The sequence below is a fragment of the Bidens hawaiensis genome, unplaced genomic scaffold (assembly GCF_021521415.1).
Source record: "Bidens hawaiensis isolate Kalapana, Puna unplaced genomic scaffold, B.hawaiensis_p1.1 tig00000636_1, whole genome shotgun sequence".
In the NCBI taxonomy this organism is placed as follows: Eukaryota; Viridiplantae; Streptophyta; class Magnoliopsida; order Asterales; family Asteraceae; genus Bidens; species Bidens hawaiensis.
This window is the reverse complement of record NW_027491038.1, coordinates 4,396,058-4,410,795: the sequence shown is the minus strand read 5'-3', so window position 1 is coordinate 4,410,795 and position 14,738 is coordinate 4,396,058.

Sequence of the window (14,738 nt, the reverse complement as noted above, 5' to 3'; positions counted from 1 at the left end):
GTTGTGGTTAAAAAACCTCCCTAACCGCCACTTATAGGTCTATCCGTGGCATGTAAGTGCTTTTTAGACATGTGTTTGTCTTTTGTCTAACCATGGCTTATACTATAAGTGGCATCTGTGTTTTTTTGTCTTTTTATGTTTAATGTTTATTTTAGTTTTAATTTAATTTTATTTATTTTGATTATTGTTTTTTTATTTTGTTGTTTTATTAAAAAATTTTTTTTGTTGATTTTCTTTATCTAGAATTATAAAAATTATAACGAAGCAATGTAAATAACGATATATATATATGTGTGTGTGTGTGTATACATACACACAACAATTAAATTAAGTTTGTACAAATAATAACAAAATTTAGAAATCTATTTAAATGGCAGCGTCACTAGCGTACTAACAAGCGATGCTTAATCTTAGGATTATGTGACGATAAAAAACTGTAACATGCTACTTTTGATAATAATAAATAAAAGAAATTCCGCTTAATAACGTGTTATTCTGTAGTTTAGATAAATAAAATATTAGAGTGTGAGCTTGGACATTAAAAGATGGAATAAGAGATGGTGATGGGCCTTAGGTCCATAGGCTTAGCAGTATACAAACCCCTTATACCTCCCTAAAACCCTCATTCTTATCTTCTAGTCTCCACACACACAAACACCATCCTGTATCTCGGACCAAGATCCGAAGTAAAATACCCGAGCTCGTGGGTGTTAGAGCATCTTGACGAGCAAGACATACATCAAGACTAGATTGTGTTCACGAAACCGAATCATCTATATATAAAATGCACCATTAAAACGAATGGTTTAGGTGTTTGGTTGATTGGGGTTAAGAGGCGATGTGTATGCGAGTCTATTGATGCAAGTTTCTTGTTGTTTCATCGTGATTCAGTGGTTAATTGAAATCTAGTGCGTGTTGAGCATTTAAGTTCTTGACAATTTTGACTTTAACAATTCGAGTCAAAGTTGTTTAATTACTGATGCTGATTCGTTATGATAAGCGAATGGCTGGTCATTTGTTGAACCGTCATAACGAATAAGTTACAATCGTATGCTCTTGTAACGAATGAACCTCTCATTCGTGTAATAGAGATTTTGAATGGTCTACTCATTCGTTATTCATTCATTCATTCGTCATGATGAGACAACGAATCAAACCATTCATTATAAGATACACTCGTATGCTCCTGTAACGAATGAACCTCTCATTCGTTTCATAGAAGTCATGAATGGTCTACTGATGTGTGAAAAAACGTATATAATATTAAAAACCTAGTTTTACCGAATTCATATAAAAAAACCACACACAATCGGCAAGTGTATCGGTCAAATGTAGCTAGAAAGTGAGAACAGATATCGAACCTAGGATATTGTGGGTAAACTTTAATTATTAAACCTAAAAGATTACTAACCTAGACTTTCTTTTGATTTTTTAGAATTTTTTTATATTACTTATACTAATAATACTTAACTAATTAATAATTAACTAAAAATAAGACTTTATAAAAAATCAGGTATTAAAACAGACATGAGGAACGACCACCTAGGTAATGGAATCATACTAGTTCAATTAATAGCTAACGAATTTGACTTTGTTGAAAAACAATATTTTAAAAATATGACACTAAAGACCACTAAAGTACGCTAGATTGCCTCCCGACCTCACCAACGCCACCCTAGAACTCTAATGACATGTGAAGCTCAATTGTTAAAGGTTTGGATCACCTCCCGGTCTCACCTTACCTAATAATACTATGGTACCCCAAAACCCAAATCACCTCCCAGTCTCTTCGGATACAATATATATTAATATAAAGAGGGTATTAATAATTAACTTGAACATAACTTGTATCACAATAATCTAAGAGACCTAGGATAACCCACTCTCGTGCAATTATTACCAAAAACCCGCAAAAGACAAAGATGACACAACACTAAAGTGCCTCTCGGCCTCTCTAGTGATAGAACAATAAAATCTAATAAACTTTTATAAATTATTCCTATGGTTATTTCGACCATAAACCGCAAACAAGTTGAAAACACAAAGTAAACAACCTAATCATGTGTCTAACAATCACAAAAAAAAACTATTAAACACAAGGGGAATAATTATTAAAATAATAAACTAGATTTAATTACCCAACCATATCATGACCAAACCAATTTAAAACCTTTACCATAATATTAAATCAACCAACGTCAAATAATTATTCGTCAAACTATTAATATAATATAGTACTCAACCAAAACCTAGGTAGTGTAAAGTATTTAGTTACTCATAATCAAGAACAAAATAAAAACAAAACAAAGAAGTTTGTTCATCATATAATAAAATATATTTGACCTCGTTCTTGCTTGCTTCTCTATTTCTTTTTCTTTTCTGGCTCACAAACACAGTCGCTCCAAGGGTGGCCCTCTAAGGCAGCCGTCCACCCACCACTATATTTTCAATTTATGCGTAGGGTTCTTCTCTCCCAATAATGCGACACCTTTTATTGTTGTGCAAGCCTCTATAAATTTAATCCCACCGCCTTGTTATTTCTCTTAGTGTACGTGGGCTGATATTTGGGCCCCTCATCAAATATTATGTTAGACCACTTATAAAATTTTCAAGTAATTTAGTTGGTGACCTTTTCCATACTTCACGTGGCATCATTTCTTGTTATTCATTCCCTTAGCCAACCAACCTCTCAATCTTGTGGTCCACGTCACTTCAATAGGTTATAAAGTCAATAAGAAAACATATTCATTCATATCTCTTATAATGATATAAGTAGTAATATAAGATATTAATAAATTCGATCTTTACTGTTAACATTTTTTTCTATTAATTAATTTATTTGACCATTTAACTTAGTTTCCCTTGGAATGTTTAAAATCTAATGGTGATCCAATTAGAATCAAAATTTAGTAAACCCAGCTTAAAAAATATTAAAAGTGTGGAAATAGTTATATAATTTATATATTTTTTAGCTCATATCAAATATCCTCACACTTACTCTTTTTCGTTTCTAAAAAAATAGTCTGCATAGGATCATAACCGAGATACAAAATATAAACCCCCAACTCTTGAAATCTTTTTTTTTAATTTTATTTTTATTTTTTTATTTTATATTCATTATTCAAAAACCATCAAACACATTAATCACGATTACCGAACACTTATCCACTTTAAACCCTGACAACCAAATAGTTATCCACTTATCGAAATTCGCTTAATAAGATAAATCCGGTTGATTGCCAGTATTGTTGTCCACCTAAACCCATGCCCTTTAATACTTACCGAGACAAGTAAAATGCGACAAGTTTATTAGTTTATATGATCTAGTGGGACCCACAACTGAAACAAATTTTATATATATATATGGTTTTACCGGAACCGAGCCACCCCAACTTGACTTAAACCTTATATCTAGTTTATTAAAACATGTTATACCATTTTTTAAGAATAGCTAAAGACGATCAAGGATATTGTTTATCCACCTAAGTTTAAGCATCAAGGTCTACCAGGCAGCCATTTGATATGATTAAGGTATGTATTAAGTAACTAACTAGTAAGTGTTCCCCACTACATGACATACCTCCGTTATCAAGCAACACCCTAAAGTCCATCACTATATGTGAATATGCACGAATTCATCCATATGGTGTGTCCCTTGTGGTCCATTTCTTAATGGTAATTTGACCCCATATGACTAACAGCGTGGATGATCAAGTCAGTAGTGTATTTTGTACTTTGAAGTACTAGGTGATTAAGTTTAATGACTTATGTTTGGCAGAAAACTGCGGGTTTGCTCTTTGAGCTCTTTTTAATATTCATAAATCCACTTAGGAGATATGAATACCCAGATGATATACCGCATATAGACTCATCGTCTCCGAACCCTGTGGCATCCCATCAATACAGGATTTAAGGTTATAAAACCATACGCCTATGAAGTGTTAACCACTGAAACTAGAAGTATGAAATTTATGTTTATATCACAGACTACGTAGGCATACCATAATGTTCAGCCTAACCAAGCATCGTATGATTAATCTATTCAAATTTCTATAAAATTATAATTTTAAGAAAACGACTCTTTCCCGCCGCAGATAAATCAAGATTTACAGCTCTTAAAGCCCAATACGCACGATGTTCTAACTCTATTGGAAGATGGCACGCCTTTCCATAAACTAGCAGAAAGGGAGTGGTCCCGATAGGCGTTTTGAATGCAGTACGAAAGGCCCAGAGTGCATCATCTAGCTTTTCAGCCCAGTCCCCGCGACTATTCCCAACTGTTTTCTATAAGATCCTCTTAATTCCACGATTGGTGTTTTCCACTTGACCACTAGTTTGAGGATGGTAGGCCGTAGAAAGTCGATGGGTGACCCCATAACATTTTAGAACCTTATCCATCTGAGTGTTACAAAAGTGGGTACCCCGATCACTGATCAGGGCTAGGGGTGCAAACGAGCCGAGCTGCTCGCGAGCTACTCGGGATCGGCTCATTAAAAAGCGCGAACGAGCCGAGCTTAATTGAGCCCGAGCTCGAGCTCAAGCCTAAAAGTAAGCTCGTTTAATAAATGAGCCCGAGCTTGAGCTTCACCTATCGAGCTCGAGCCGGCTCGCGAGCCTAAACGAGCCTGCCATTTATATAATTTTTTAAAATATATATTTAATAATTATTAATATATATATATATATATATATATATTGTTATAAAAAATAAATAAAAATAACTAAATAATATATATATATATATATATATATATATATTATTTTATACATAAAATTATAATAGAAAATAATATATAAAAATAATTATATTATTTAAAAAATAACTAATAAATGGTAAAGGAGTCGAGTCCGAGCCGAGCTTCAGCTTGAAAATCTACTCACGACCCGAGCTCGAGCTTTGGAAATAAAGCTCGAAACGAGCCGAGCTCGAGCTCGAGCTCTGTGTAAGTTAAACGAGCCAAGCTCGAGCCTGGTCGAGCTCGGGCTCGGCTCGGCTCGTTTGCACCCCTAATCAGGGCCTTAGGAGTACCAAATCGAGCAAAGAGTTTTCGTAGGAATCCCACTACAACTCGTGCGTAATTTCTAGGTAAGGCTTGAGCCTCCACTCATTTGGACACATAGTCGACATCAACGAGTATGTATCTGTTCCCTCTAGACATAAGAAACAGACCCATAAAATCGATGCCCCATATATCGAAGATCTCAACCACCTGGATGGGGTTTTGGGGCATCTCATTTCGGGATGAGATGTTACCAACTCTCTGACACGCGTCACACGAACGAACAAACTCATGTGCATCACGAAAAATAGTCGGCCAACAGAATCCCGCATCAAACACGCGTTTGGCAGTATAAGACGCACCGAAATGGCCTCCAGTCGGGCCGTCATGATAATGTCGAAGAATACTACGAGCTTCATCACCAAAAACACATCTTCGAATCACCTGATCCGAGCCAATACAGAATAAGTACGGATCCTCCCAAATGTAGAATTTGATATCTGCAAACAACTTCTTCTTTTGTTGATATGTCAATCTGGGCACTAACTCACCACAGGATAGATAATTCGCAAGATCAGAACCATTGAAACCCCTCATCACTCTCCATTACATACAGTAGAGTCTCACCCGGGAAATCATCACCAATTCCCTGTTCCCGAGTCTTGTCTTTGTCGGTATTTTCTAGACGTGACAAGTGGTCGACGGCGACATTTTCATCTCCTCTTTTATCTTTAATTTCTATATCGAACTCCTGAAGCAAAATGATCCAAAGAAGGAGTCGAGGCTTCGCATATTTCTTAGCGAACAAGTAATGCAGAGCCGCATGATCAGAGAAAATGATAGTCTTAGAGAGCACGAGATATGAACGGAATTTATCGCACGGAAAAACAACCGCAAGAAGTTCCTTCTCTGTCGTGGTGTAATTCTCCTGAGCATCGTTAAGGGTTTTACTAGCATAATAGATGGGATAAAAATGTTTCTCTCGACGCTACCCTAACACGGCTCCAACAACAAAATCGCTCGCATCACACATTATCTCAAACGGAAGAGTCCAATTGGGAGCAACAAGAATATGAGCACTCACTAACCTCTCTTTAATCAACTCAAAGGCCCTCAAACACTCCTCACTAAAATCAAACGACCTATCTTTCTCTAGAAGTTGGGTCATCGGACGGGAGATTTTTGTGAAATCTTTAATAAATCGGCGATAGAATCCCGCATGGCCTAAGAAACTACTAATAGACTTTACGGAAGTGGGCAGTGGAAGTTTGGAAATGGTGTCTACCTTAGCTCTATCAACCTCAATCCCCACACTAGAAATCTTATGACCTAAAACAATACCCTCACGAACCATAAAATGACATTTCTCCCAATTAAGCATAAGGTTCGTCTCTTCACATCTAGCGAGCACTCGATCTAAGTTACGCAGACAATCATCGAAGGAATTCCCAAAGACAGAAAAATCATCCATAAAGACTTCCATGGAATCCTCTATTAACTCATGGAAAATGGCCACCATGCACCGCTGAAATGTGGCTGGAGCGTTACATAATCTGAATGGCATGCGTCGGTACTCGAATGTGCTAAAAGGACATGTAAATGTGGTCTTCTCCTGATTACCCGGGGCGATGGGGATCTGGAAATTACCGGAAAAACCATCAAGAAAACAGTAGAACTGCTGTCTTGACAAACGCTCAAGCATTTGATCGATGAATGGAAGCGCAAAGTGGTCCTTTCGTGTGACCTCGTTAAGTCCGCGGTAGTCGATGCGAACTTGCCACCCTGTTACAGTCCGTGTCGGTATGAGCTCATTCTTTTCATTCGTGATAACTGTCATACCGCCCTTTTTAGGGACCACCTGGACTGGGCTAACCCATGCAGAGTCGGAGATCGGAAAAATCAAACCAACATCGAGCAACTTAATAACCTCCTTCTTGACAACTTCCTGCGTGTTCGGGTTAAGCCTCCTATGCGGCTGTACCACAGGTTTAAACTCGTCCCTCTATAAAGATTTTATTCGTGCAGAATGACGGGTTTATACCTTTGATATCCATAAGCTTCCATGCAATGGCATGCTTATGAGATTTCAGAACAACCATCAACTTCTTCTTCTCCTCCGTCTCCAAACTCGAAGAGATGATGACGGGAAGTTGAGACCCCTCCCCTAAAAACGCATACTCAAGGTGAGATGGTAAATCTTTTAGTTCTAAAGATGGGGGGGTTCTCAACTGATGGTTTTTCGATCGAAAACTCTCGCTCTTCAACCGCAAGGACATTAGAAAAGATTTGGGAACCCATAATCGGCTTGTGTCTTCCTATCTCAGGTAACTGTTGTTCCTCCTTCTCCTGCAACTCAAAATCAAATTCTGTCATCTCGAATGACTGATCTTCCACATCGATGATCTGAGTGTCAGACGTATCTCTCCCGTAGACCTTCGTAAGATAGTCGCCTACATGCAATATAAAAGTGTCGATGAAGTAGAGAGTGTCTTCATGCTGCTGAGTATGCCTCATGGATTTCTGCACGTCGAATCTGACCGTGTCATCATGAACTCAAAGAGTCAATTTTCCATCGGAAACATCGATGAGAGCGTGCGCGGTGGCTAAGAAAGGACGAACGAGGATGAGCAGAACGTTCGAGTCCTCATCCATATCGAGAATGACAAAGTCAACTGGAAAGATGAATTTGTCCACCTGCACCAACATGTTCTCCAAATGCCCCTGGGAAACTTCACAGATCGATCTGCCAGCAGGATACTCAATCGGGTGGGAAGCAGCTCTCCCACGTTAAGTTTGGCAAACACAGAATAAGGCATGAGGTTAATGCTTGCACCGAGGTCGGCCAAAGCATTGCTAACATGAAGATTACCAATCAAGCAAGGAATGGTAAAGCTGCCCGGATCTGTCATCTTCCTAGGAAGCTTGTTTTGTACGGCGGCAGAACACTCCTCACTAAGAGTAACAGTCGAAAGTTCCTCAAGTTTCTTCTTATTAGTGAGAAAATTTTTCAGAAACTTGGCGTGTTTTGGCATATTCGCAAGAGCTTCAATAAATGGAATGTTCACATGGAGCTTCTTAAGCATGTCGAGAAACCTAGGGTACTGCTCCGAATCATTCTTCTTCACCAGACGAACGGGATATGGCGGTTTTGGCTTATAGACGCGTACAGGTTCCTATTCAACCTGCTTCTCCTTCTCAACTGACGCACCGCCTGACCGTGAGGTACTTGCTGGGACTCGCCTCTGGTTCACCTTGTAAGGCGGTGTCTCTAACTCCAACTCCTCGTCAACTTCCTCCTCCTCTCTTTGTGTACCGCTAACGACACCTCGCCCACTTCGGGTGGTCGACGCCTTGGCCTGAGCATTTTGAAATGGTTTAGAATAAGTGGGACCGGGATTAGGGACGGTGTTACTTGGAAGACTACCCGAGGGTCGTTGATCAATCTTTGCAGACAACTCACCAAACTTAGCCTCAAGATTCTGAAATGCGACCTATTGTCCCTTCATGAACGTCTCATGCTGCAAAAGAGTGGATTTGGTGTTGGCATCGTTTTGTAAGAGCTGATTTAACAATTGAGATTGGTTAGCCAACATCTCCTCGATCATGGAAGTACTATTTGGTATAGGAGCAGGTTCGGGGGCGGGTTCTTGGAACAGATTCTAGCATTGCTGATAACCGGAGTTACCTACCCGCCAATTAGAGTTAGAATTATTGTTTCGCCACCCTGAATTGAAGGTACGGTTTTGATTAGCAAGAAAATCGAACTCCTCCTGAGAATCAATGGGACAATCGGCTGTCTCGTGATTTTCATGACATATATCGCACCTACGAGCTTGCAACTTAAGCTCTTTGATCTCCCTCTTTAGTGCCTCCACATCTGCCGACACACTCGTATTATGATCAACATGATGCACTCCACGTGATGTTGAGATGGCTGTAGCCTTGGCAACCGAGACAAACCTTCTACTCGGTGTATGCTGATCCCCTAATGCAATGCTCTCGAACATTTCTACAGCCTCCTCTATGGTGAGTTTATCGAGCATGTTTCCTCCGGCGGCGGTATTGAACCGCTATTGGGTTTCGGGAGTAAGACCGTTATAGAATTTTCAACCACAGCCCAATCGTTTAGGCCATGCTGAGGACAACGGCTTATAAGAGTTTGAAAATGCTCCCACGCGGAATAATAGGACTCATCGGCGTCCATATGAAAAGAACAGATTTGCTCGCGAAGACGCCCGACCTTTGATGGAGGGAAATACTTCCTAAGGAACTTGGATTGCAAGTCGGCTCATGTGGCGATTGAGGTATTTGGAGAGAGTCAAACCATGTAGCAGCACGACCGGAAAGTGAGTATGGGGATAACTCAAGATGAATGATGCCAGACGAGATATTATTAATATTAAAAGTTTCGCATATCCGCACGAATCGGGACAGGTGTCCCGGAGCATATTCGTCATCCAAGCCGTGGAACTGAGCAGAATTGGTGATAGAATTCATGAAGTGAAATGGAATTTGCCAGTTTTGATTATTAGTCGTAGCAGGTCGGACAATTGCAGATCGGGCTCCTACGATGCCGTCGTTGGCTCCAGCATGAACGGTTTGTCTCGGCGGTGGAACAACGTCGTCCATATCTATTCTAGGAGTAGAGGTGTGTACCTGGATGTCGGGTGAACCGCTCTCGCTATCTGTAAGCTCTTTAAGTCGCTCGTGAAACTCTCTCTCAGGCTCTTTTGATGCAGAAAATTAAGATGGGCCTTGAGATCGGGTACTCTGCATAAACTAAAACAAAAATTTATTTAATTAATTTTTTTATTTTTATTTTTAATTTTTTTAAGGAAAAACTAAACCTAAAGGCACAATTAGCAAGTAAAGACACTTAAAGGAAAAATTACAACTAAAAAAAACTAAAAAAAACAAATAAACAGATCAGATAGTCAACTCGGGTTAAACAAAGAAATTGATAGTTTCCCTGGCAACGGCGCCAAAAACTTGATGTGTGAAAAACGTATATAATATTAAAAACCAAGTTTTACCGAATTCACCTAAAAAAACCACACACAATCGGCAAGTGTACCGGTCACAATGTAGCTAGCAAGTAAGAACATATATCGAACCTAGGACACTATGGGTAAACTCTAATTATTAATCCTAAAAGATTACTAACCTAGACTTTCTTTTGATTTTTTAGAACTTTTTTATACTAATTATACTAATAATACTTAACTAATTAATAATTAACTAAAAATAAAACTTTATAAAAAAATCGGGTTTTAAAAGAGATATGAGGAACGACCACCTAGGTAATGGAATCCTACTAGTTAAATTAATAGCTAACGAACTTGACTTGGTTGAAAAACAATATCTTAAAAATATGACACTAAAGACCACTAAAGTACGCTAGATTGCCTCCCGGCCTCACCAACGACACGCTAGAACTCTAATGACACATGAAGCTCAATTGTTAAAGGTTTGGATCACCTCCCGGTCTCACATTACCTAATAATACTATGGTACCCCAAAACCCAAATCACCTCATGGACTCTTCGAATACAATATATATTAATATAAAGAGGTTATTAATAATTAACTTGAACATAACTTGTATCAAAATAATCTAAGAGACCTAGGATAACCCACTCCCGTGCAATTATTACCAAAAACCCGCAAAAGACAAAGATGACACAACACTAAATTGCCCCCGGCCTCTCTAGTGATAGAACAATAAAATCTAATAAACTTTATAAATTATTCCTACGGTTATTTCGACCATAAACCGCAAAAAAGTTGAAAACACAAAGTAAACAACCTAATCATGTGTCTAACAATCAAAAAAAAAACTATTAAACATAAGTAGAATAATTATTAAAATAATAAACTAGATTTAATTACCTAACCATATCATGACCAAACCAATGTAAAACCTTTACCATAATATTAAATCAACCAACATCAGATAATTATTCGTCAAATTATTAATATAACATTGTACTCAACCAAAACCTAGGTAGTATAAAGTATTTAGTTGGTAACCTTTTCCATACTTCACGTGGCCTCATTCCTTGTTATTCATTCCCTTAGCCAACCAATCTCTCAATCTTGTGGTCCACGTCACTTCAGTAGGCTATAAAGTCAATAAAAAAACATATTAATTCATCTCTCTTATAATGATATAAGGCTGAGGGGTGTGGGGGGCGCGAGAGGGGGCGTGAGTGGGGGCGCGAGCCAATAATATTGTGACGTGTGGCAGAGAGAGAAACTTGATAAGATGGGTGTTGGTAGTGGTGATAGCGCCCCGGGCCATGGTGTGGAGGGGCGCGAGAGGGGGCGCGAGCGGTTTATTTTTTTATTTTTTTATAAATGTATTAAAAAAACGTATTATTAAAAAAACAAGAAATTATTTAAAAAAACACACATTAATTAAAAAAACACATTAATATATAAAAAAAAATTAAAGTACTAAAGAAAAACATTATTCTTATTCTTCGGCTTCGTCTTCTTCGATCAACCTCTTCCGGATACGTTCCTTTTGTTTTTCCATCAGCATTTGGTCGACCGGATTTAGGTGGCTGAAGTCTCTTGCAAGGAAGTCCAAATCTCTCATTCTTTTTTTTTCCTTTTTGTCAATAGAGACCACCTCCATGGTTTTGTTGAATTTATTGAGGGATTCAACAAGATCGTTGATGTTTACGGCTTCCCCCTCAGCCGGTTTTTTCCCCCTGGCGTCCCTTCCCAATGGCCGCCTCCTCGGCGGTGAAGACGTTTCCTCCCCCGCAACGTTTAGGTCGAATCCAACCCGGCAATCCGACCCGGCGGAAGTGCTGTACGCTCCAGACGAACTAGTTTTAGTCCGTTTCGGCCCTACTTCCGCATCAAGGTCCGGCGCCACCAGCTCAACCCACTTGGAACACCTTCTCAACCTCTCCCACACCTTTACACCGTCCCACGTCTTCACCGTCCCATACCTCCGCAGGCACTCCTGCCTCCACTCTTCGACAGTGAAATTATAGACCGCCAAATCGTCACTGCCACTTGGTCTCATACGACCGGCGTTCCTGTTGAACAGATTAGTAAACAAGCCGACAAATTTTCTGATTTCGGTCCACCGACCCGAAATCATATCGGGGTTCCGCTCTGTACTCCCAACGAGCGAATAGAACGTCTCCCTAACCTTTGTCCAAAAGACCTTGCTCTTTTGATAGTCGGCTGCAAAATGCATAAATAAATTTGTAAGTCATTTAACTTTTTTATTTAACTTTTTTTTAAAATCATTTTTAAAAACGTTAAAACAATTACCGCAACGCCGATCCTCAGAAATGGCTATCCAAGCCCGACACAGGGCTTCCTTCTCATCCGATGACCACGGAGTGATTTTCCGTTTCGCCCTTCCGGTCGAAGCCGAACCCGACCCGTCCGTTGCAACTTGTTTTTTCCGGTGGACGCGTCTTCTTTGTCCCGCAGCTTCACCTTCTGGTTCTGGTTCTTGTGTCTCCGGAACTACAAAGTTAGGAGACGGTTGTATGTTGGATGGTTGAAAGCCGGATGGTTGTTGCGACCCCGAATAAAACATCGGTTGGTCCGGTGCCGACCATAAATCGTCGTAACTGTAATCTGATTCTAGGTTTGGGTACCAATTTCCAGCCATGTTTTTAAAAAAAGGTTTGGAAGATGGGGTGATTTTGGGTTTTGGGTGTGGTATGTGATATTGGTGTTTGTTTGGGTTTGATATAGGTTGAAAATCGAGTTTGATTTTGTGTTCCGGATGGTATGTTAATATATATGGTTTGAAAATTTTTTTTTTTATTAACAAAACCCACCCAACGGCTCTTTTTCACGCATCCCAAGCCACATTCACGCCCCCCCCCCAGCCGCTAGCCCACCCGCGCCTGCCTCTTTTTCCGCGCTCGCGCCCCTCTCGCGCCCCTATAGCGCCTCGGTGGTGTGGTCCTCGCGCCCCGGGGCGCGACCGCCTCGCCACTTGCGCCCTTTCTCGCGCTCCGCACCCCTCAGGCTAAGTAGTAATATAAGATATTAGTGTTAACATTTTTTTCTATTAATTAATTAAAACCATTTAACTTAGTTTCCCACGTTTAAAATCTAATGGTGATCCAATTAGAATCAAAATTTAGCAAACCCAGCTCAAAAAATATTAAAAGTGTGGAAAAAGTTATATAATTTATATATGTTTTAGCTTATATCATCTACTCATTCGTTATTCGTTCATTCGTCTTGATGAGACAGCGAATCAAACCATTCGTTATAACGAATGGAACCATTCGTCATAACGAATGAGATAGCGAATTATGTTTAACCAGAATAAAATTATCATTTAAGTATTTAATGAAAATTTGGTTTTGATGAAATTTTAGTAATGGACCGTTAATGAAAATAAAATTTTTCCAAGCTGACATGGCAGTTCGACCCCAGCCAGGGGCTTTGTCCCTTGGACCCTACTAGACCCCGCTGTCAGTGGCGCTGCCCCCAGACCCCTGTTCGGTGAGGGCTATATTAAACTAGAAATATGATATGGGTAGTGACAGTATTTGATACGTGTAATTGTTATACAGTTAGCAGCGCCTAATTAAGGAAATGAGTTACTATTAACTCTGAAAGAAACCGAGTTCAGGTGAGTTTGTAGCCCCATTTTCTTGTTATGTTTTCGGGGCTATATGCATACTCAATGTAAATTGTTAATACACTTATCTTAAGTGTAGTGGCGGAACCAGAACTTTTCTACTAGAGGGTCGTAATAGAATTTCGTATACAAAGGGGCCGCATGATTTGAGGGACCCGGTGTGTCCCCGGTCACACCTTTATTCGCCTCGTGTAAATGTTGACGATTTCGTCCGATGAGTTTTATAAGCATTGAGTCCGGACACTCCTAAATATTTTTTATGACTTCGGCCACCCCTAGTTAAGACCCAAACTTCATAACTGTGTATACATATTGTAGTCAAGTGAATTACTTTTATGTAAGTGATTATTTCAATGTCACATATATTGAAACCTTTACAAACTTATTATATTTTTCAGTATTGTAGAATACTTTTCTATCTAAACTTATTATACTTTAGATAGAAATTGAATTTATGTCGGCAGGGTCTTTCATGACGCAATGCTTCCTTACTTTCCGTCGAATATTAACTAGAAAATCGCTAATGCCTTTGCGTGAAGCTAACTCACCATCAACTCATACACCCTTTTATCATACTTATAAATCTACGTATTTTTTATCACGAGGCTTGAAATATCAGCTTCAGTGAAAAGAAGCATCTTGATACAATTTGGTTATTTAAATAACGATTTTTATGAGACTGAAATTTAAACATTTGAGTTTAGATTCTTTTTTAATAACTTTTCAATAATAAAACATATTCTTTAGTTATCAAATAACTGATATATTATATATAAAGATACAAAAACCTTACGAATTAAAAAGGATGACTTATTCTAATTAATATTACTACACTAAATTTTAAGTTCGTTTCAAAAATAATAAATCAATCAATTAATAAAATATAAAATAGTATAAAATGGAAAGTCACTACGAAGAGAGGGAATGATTTTGGTCTACACTTTTACTTAGGTTATCAGCATTACTAGTTGGTAACTAAATTTTAACCATTTAAATAATTTTATCTATCTTTTATCCATCATCTCAAGAGAGACAGTGAACAGTTCTTCTCCAACCATTTTAAAATTCCATTTAGAAACTTTGATTTATCCTTGTTATTCTCACTT